Raw genomic sequence first — 7,518 nt, forward strand, 5'->3', positions numbered from 1 at the left:
TTTACTGGTCCGTGCAACGTTGGGTCTTTATAGGGCCTCTCTTCCCTTTGCTGTTTGTCTCACGTTCTGCTCTGCCACACTCCCTCCACACGCAAAGCAGAACCGTTCAGTTCTTAACTGCTCTTTCATGTTGAAGCCAGTACGCCCCAGTACACCTGAGCTAGAGTCCTGTCAGGCCGTGGGGGAGTGCTGTACAGACAGTTAGGCAGAGCATCTACTCTCGGTTAGTCTTTTCAGGACATTGCTCTGAGCCCGGGCTTCTGAGAAGCTCCGTGCATTTTAGCTGGGTGATACGTGTAAATGGGAATCCGAGAAAAGACTACTTAACCTTTCAGACTTGGCTACTCCTTTGCTGCACTGTTTAACATTGTGGAGAAGAGTGGAAATTTACAGGACTCCTGCAGGCAATCTGCCTCCCACACTCTAGTCAGGAAACAAAATAGTACACTAAAAAGAGAGGTCCAGCCAGGATTTAGTAGTCGTTTGTTTGTTTGTTTTTGTTTTTATTTTGTTTTTCAAGACAGATTTTCTGGGTAGCCATAGCTGTCGTGGGACTCATCTTGTAAACCAGGCTAGCCTCAAACTCAGAGATCCACCTGCCTCTGCTGAGATTAAAGGCCACCACTGCCCAACCAGTATTCAGTATTCCATTAATGATACTAAAGGGTGCTGCCTTAGTCAGAGTTTCTAGTCCTGCACAAACATCATGACCAAGAAGCAAGTTGTGGAGGAAAGAGGGTTCATTCAGCTTACACATTCACACTGCTGTTCATCACCAAAGGAAGTCAGGACTGAAACTCACACAGAGCAGGAAGCAGGAGCTGATGCAGAGGCCATGGAGGGATGTTCTTTACTGGCTTGCCTCCCCTGGCTTGCTCAGCCTGCTCTCTTATAGAACCCAGGACTACCAGCCCAGGGATGGCCCCACCCACCATGGGCCCTCCTCCTTCATCACTAATTGAGAAAATGCCTTACATCAGGATATCGTGGAGGCCTTTCCTCAAGGGAGGCTCCTTTCTCTGTGATAACTCCAGCTGTGTCATGTTAACACACAGAACCAGCCAGTACACTTGCTTTTACATTCAGTGTGCTCTGACACTAAAAGTATGGGCATTAAATGACTGGTTGCAAAGCTGAGAAATGGAGATAGCCATTGGGCTAGCATGGCTGCTCTTACCCGCCATCCCGGAACCCAGGAGGAGAAAGCCAAAGATGGCTGAGAATTCCAGACCAACGTGGACTGGCGAAACTCTGTCTCAAGAAAACAAAACAAAACAAAAAAAAACAAAGAACAAAACAAAACAAGACAACAACAACAACAACAAAAACCCAGATGTTCTACAGCACCCACGAAGACCGGCCAGACTTAGTGACTCCCCATAAACTAAATCGTCAACAAAGCAGATTACAATAACAACTGATAACAAGAACAAGCTGCCTTCAGGATCCGCTGGCTTATTAAATCAATTGTTCAGAGACTGTTCAAAGCATGAGTCGTTCCACTCTCAGAGTACCTGCATTCGTGATGGACAGAGGAACAAGTTTCCAGGATGACAACATTACAGCGCGGTTGGCTTTGGGATTGGTTTCAAGGCATTCACTGGAAATGAGGATATTCAGAGTGACAAAGAGTCATGATTAAGCTGGGAAATGTCATGGCCGTTTGTAAGTACATGATTTGAGAAGAAAACAAGAAGATAAAAGAAAATATGTAATCAACCTATGACACCGAATGGAAATTTCAAGACAAATGTTTATAATGCACCATTTTTGTAAGAACTTAGCACTTCTTTTTTTTTTTTTTTAAAGATTTATTTATTTATTATATGTAAGTACACTGTAGCTGTCTTCAGACATTCCAGAAGAGGGCGCCAGATCTCGTTGCGGATGGTTGTGAGCCACCATGTGGTTGCTGGGATTTGAACTCTGGACCTTCGGAAGAGCAGTCGGGTGCTCTTACCCACTAAGCCATCTCACCAGCCCGAACTTAGCACTTCTAAGGGGATTGTAAGCCATGGCCCGTAGAGCCTCTCAGGCAGGCTGGCTGTTCATGGAAACTTGTTACACAGATTGCAATGAGCCAGGGTTTTACTCTGAGACACGATTGAGAGCTGGAATATAAACTAGCCCTGATAGAAATTTTAGATCTCAAAGAAAAGCAAAAAAATTTGGCTCCAAAATAGGACAAATTGGAACATTTTTTGCCAAAGGACTATGAGGCCGTGAAGGGAAATGATTCGGGAGAGGAGAACTGGGAGCCTTTTGAAAAGCCAGGCATGAAGCAGAGGGCACCCCATTCCTGTTGTAACTGTGTGTTGTAACTGCGTGCGCTGAGCCATCTTTCTAATCTTTCTAGCCCTTGTTTTAAACCTCTCTCTCTCTCTCTCTCTCTCTCTCTCTCTCTCTCTCTCTCTCTCTCTCGTGGCTGGATTGAAAGCATGTGCCGTGCCCATGAAAGTATTTCTCTGAGGCCTAGAGAGATGGTGCAGCGGTTAAGAGCACTTGTAGCTCTTCTAGAGGTCCCCAGATCAATTCCCAACTTGGTGACTCAGACATCTATCACTCAAGGGTCAAGGGATCCAACACCCTCTTCTGGACTTGATGGCAGTCAGTGCATATATGTAGTATACAGGAACATATGCAGGCAAAACACCCATATACATTAGATAGATAAGTAGATGATGGAGAGATAGGTGATTGATAGACAGACAGATAGATGGTATCTAGATAGAAAACAAGCTAAGTTGCTGATGAAAGAGGGTTTCTACCTTAAAATCCATACACTAACTACTGGGAGAAGTGGGTCACCCCAGGGGCAGTAGCAGTTTCACATTTGGGAAGAATCCACACCTCCTGACTTTAAAGCCTCTGGTAGGAAAAGCAAAAGCAAGGGGGAGCTAGCAACTGAAGTGGACTGTCCATAGTCTAGTTACCAGCAAGAGCCTTCCGCCATCTAACTTACAGTACTCACCCACGATAGCTAAGGAGGGGACCACATTTAAGTTCCCCAGGGAGTGACTCTCCCTTCTTAAAAGCACTCAGAGACAGAGGGTTCTGGAGTGAGTTTTTGGATGAATTTATTGGTTCCTTTGAGTGGTTAATAAGCTGAGTACTCTGCCTTTTGTTTGTTTGAGTTTTTTTGGTTTTTGTTTTTTGAGCCAGGGTTTCTCTGTGTATCCCTGGCTGTCCTGGAACTCACTCTGTAGACCAAGCTGACCTAGAACTCAGAAATCCACCTGCCTCTGCCTCCCAAGTGCTGGGATTATAAGTGTGTGCCAACCTGGCCCTTTCCTGTACTTTTATTTCATAAATACACAGATGTTGTTGTTTTGTGTTTTGTTTTTTGAGACAGTGTTTCTCTGTCTCTGCCCTGGATGTCCTGGAACTCACTCTGTAGACCAGGCTAGCTTCAAACTCAGAGATCCACCTGCCTCTGCCTCCTGAGGGCTGGGACTAAAAGCATGCACCCTCTCACCCTCTCCCAGGTAATACACAGACTTTTAAAAAACAAATGTTATATTCTGTACCTACAATTTCAGTATATGTTTATTATTAATGATTTTTGCTTTTTTGTTTGCCTTGGGGGATTTTTTTTTTTTTTAAAGATTTATTTATTTATTATATGTAAGTACACTGTAGCTGTCTTCAGACACTCCAGAAGAGGGCACCAGATCTCGTTACGGATGGTTGTGAGCCACCATGCTGGGATTTGAACTCTGGACCTTTGGAAGAGCAGTCGGGTGCTCTTACCCACTGAGCCATCTCACCAGCCCGGGATTTTTTTTTTTTTTTTAAGATGTGGGTTCCATGTAGCTCAGGCTGGCCATGAACTCACTGTGTAGCCAAAGACAACCTTGAATTCCTGATCCTGCTGCCAACTTCTCTAGTGTCAGGATGGAGTACACACCACCACACCCAGTCATCTCTGAAACTTGCCCACTGCATTCCTCAAGAGCACTGTTTAGAATACTTTGTGGCCTGGATTAATCCCGTTACTTCTTCCAGGGTCACTGTGACCTGTAGCTCTTGCTCCAGTGGAGCAGATGCACACACACACACACACACACAACACACACACACAACACACACACACACACACAGCATATACCCATCCAGACACATACACATAAATTATAAATAAATAACCAGCCATAGTAACATACACCTTTGATCCCAGCCTGTGGTGGGGGAGGGGGCAGACGCACACAAATCTCTGTGAGTTCGAGGATAGCCAGATCTATATAGTGAGTTCCAGGCCAGCCAGGACTTCATAGTGAGATACTGTCTTAAAATAAACAGAAACGGGGGGCTGGTGAGATGGCTCAGTGCATAAGAGCACCCAACTGCTCTTCCGAAGGTCCAGAGTTCAAATCCCAGCAACCACATGGTGGCTCACAACCATCTGATGCCCTCTTCTGGTGTGTCTGAAGACAGTGTACTTACATATAATAATAATAAATAAATCTTAAAAAAAAAACAGAAACAACAACAAAAACTGAAAATATTTAAGAAAGGAGAGGGCTGACAAGATGACCTGGTGATTAAGCATGAATTCTGTTCTTGCAGAGGACTTGAGTTCTGCTCTCAGCTCTCACGTTGGGTGGCTCACAATTGCCTGTAACTTCAGCTCCAGGGGCTCAAACACCTCTGGCCTCTGTGCATGTACACACTTAAATAATAACTTAAAATAATAAAAATTAGGAGAAAAGATTGAGAGAGAGAGAATGAGAACACACTGGTCTGGTGGTGCCATCCTGAGGTCTCAGCTACTCAGAGGCAGAGGCAGGCAGATGTCTGTGTTCGAGGCCAACCTGGTCTACAAAATGAGTTCTAGGACATCCTGGGCTATATAGAGAATCCCTGTCTTAAGAAGATAGATAGATAGATAGATAGATAGATAGATAGATAGATAAAAGTTGAAGGCCTACTTGGCAATTTACTGAGGCCCTGTCTCAAAATAAAAAAAGTTAAAAAGAAGCCGGGCATGGTGGCGCACGCCTTTAATCCCAGCACTTGGGAGGCAGAGGCAGGCGGATTTCTGAGTTCAAGGACAGCCTGGTCTACAGAGTGAGTTCCAGGACAGCCAGGGATATACAGAGAAATCCTGTCTCGAAATAAATAAATAAATAAAAAGTTAAAAGAAATGTCTGATGATATAGCTAATGGTAGAGTACATGCCTAGCATGTGTGATGTCTGAGGTTAGATTCCTACTAACACACACACATACACACACACAGAGACAGAGAGAGACAGAGAGAGAGAGAGAGAGAAGAGGTGAGCTTGATTGGTAGATTGTATATTTTCCTGAACCCCTGTCCCCCAAACATGCAGATAGTCTGGCTGTGTAACGCAGCAGTAGAGTTTGTACTATCATGCGCAAAGCCTTGAGTTCAATTCCCAGCATATCAGTAATAACGGTAAAACTCCCTCCATGCAAACTCCTCACTTGGTAACAGAATTTATACTGTGGGCTGCACCCTCTGATCTGCAGTCAAGCTGCGTAGCCTTGCTCATCAGCACTCTGTACCCTGGGATATTAGGTCTTTTATTCATAACAATCGATTACTTTACACTCTCCTTGACAAGTTGCTTATACTCTCAAGTCATTTATGTGTGTATCTGCCCCTGGTACCATGCCTAGACCGTGCCTCTTCAAGGTCGAAGTGTTTTGCAGTGCCCTTCTGTTCTAAGGGGCTTCCAAGGGTCCTAACAACACAGCAACCGAAAGCCAACGCCGAATTTTACTTTGTTGTCCAAGTCCCTAACCATCCTAGCAAAGTGCTTTTCTCGCAATGAGAATTTCACCTGTGTCATTCACCTATGGTGGTAAGGGTGATAGGAAGAGGTGAAAGGCACTTCACCTCTAGGAGTCTGCAGCATCTTTCTTTTTTTTTTTTAAACTTTTTTTTTTTAATTATATGCAAGTACACTGTAGCTGTCTTCAGACACTCCAGAAGAGGGCGCCAGATCTCTTTACGGATGGTTGTGAGCCACCATGTTGTTGCTGGGATTTGAACTCTGGACCTTTGGAAGAACAGTCGGGTGCTCTTACCCACTGAGCCATCTCACCAGCCCAGCATCTTTCGCTGTGTGGCCCTGGAAGGGTTGCATCGCCAAGAGATGCTATTTTTGTTTCTGGTGTGTATGATGTGTGTGTTTGTGTGTTTTTGTGTTTGTGTGCCTATGTGTGTTGTATATTATACGTGTGTGATATGTGTATATATGTATGCATGGTGTTTGTTTGTGATGTGTGTGTGTGGCCCGTGTGTGGTACATATGCATGAGTATGTTTCACAGGTGCTAGGACACAGGACATCTTCTTCTATTACTCCCTGTCTTACTGCCTGCAAGCAGGGTCTCTCACTGAAGCAGAAACTTGCTGTTTGGCATACGCTGACTGGTCAGCTATCTAAAAAGATGCAATAGTCTGTCTCCACCATGCTTGGGTCACAGTGCACACAGCCATGCCTGGCATTTACTTGGAGGCTGGGATTGGAGCACAGATGTGCATTGGTAGGGCAGGTGCTCCTTCCCACTGCACTGTCTCCCCAGGCCACTCTGTCTTTATTCGAGAAGGAAGGAGACAGGATTATCTAAAACCATGCCCTATTTGGCTTTCCCCCACCAAAGCTAACCACCGCTCTTCTTCCTGATCTGTTCATGTCACACAGCCAACCCCATCCTTTCCAAGTCAAACGGGAAGCAAAATAATATTCAACACACAGTAAAAAGAATTCGCTGGGCCAGCAAAATGGCTCCATGGGTAAAGACCAGAATTCAAGAGGGTGTACCTCTGACCTCTACATGCAGGTGGCGGTAGGTAACTTCCCCTGCCTCATAAATAAATAATTGTAAAAAGAAAATTTAAAATAGAACCAGGCAAGCCGGGTGTGGTGGCACACGCCTTTAATCCCAGCACTTGGGAGGCAAAGGCAGGTGGATCTTTGAGTTCAAGGCCAGCCTGGTCAAACAGAGTGAGTTCCAGGACAGCCAGGGTGATACAGAGAAACCCTGTCTCGAAAAACAAAACAAAAACAAGCAAACAAACAAACAAAAAAATAGAACCAGGCAATGGGTGGTGGTGGCACACTCCTTTAGTCCCAGCACTCAGGAGTCAGAGGCAAGCAGATCTCTGTGAGTTTGAGGCCAGCCTGGTCTACAAAACAAGTTCTAGGACAGCCAGGCTACACAAAGAAAATGTCTTGAAAAACAAAAAGTAAAAATAAACAAAAATAAGGGGCTCGAGGTTAAGAACACTGACTGGTCTTCCAGAGGTCCTGAGTTCAATTCCCAGTACCCACATGGTGGCTCACAACCATCTGATTCTCTGTTTTGGTATGTGTGAAGACACAGCACTCATATAAAATAAATAACTAATAAATCAAATGCTTGATGGTACTGGAGAGATGGCTCAGTAGGTAAGAATTCCCACTACTCCTGCAGAGGATGAGTTCAGCTCCCAGCACTCACACAAAGTTACCTCCCACTGCACATAACTCCAGGTCCTGGACGGAGGG

The sequence above is a fragment of the Mus caroli genome, unplaced genomic scaffold, assembly GCF_978045245.1.
Source record: "Mus caroli unplaced genomic scaffold, Mus_caroli_1 scaffold_12, whole genome shotgun sequence".
NCBI classification, from domain to species: domain Eukaryota; kingdom Metazoa; phylum Chordata; class Mammalia; order Rodentia; family Muridae; genus Mus; species Mus caroli.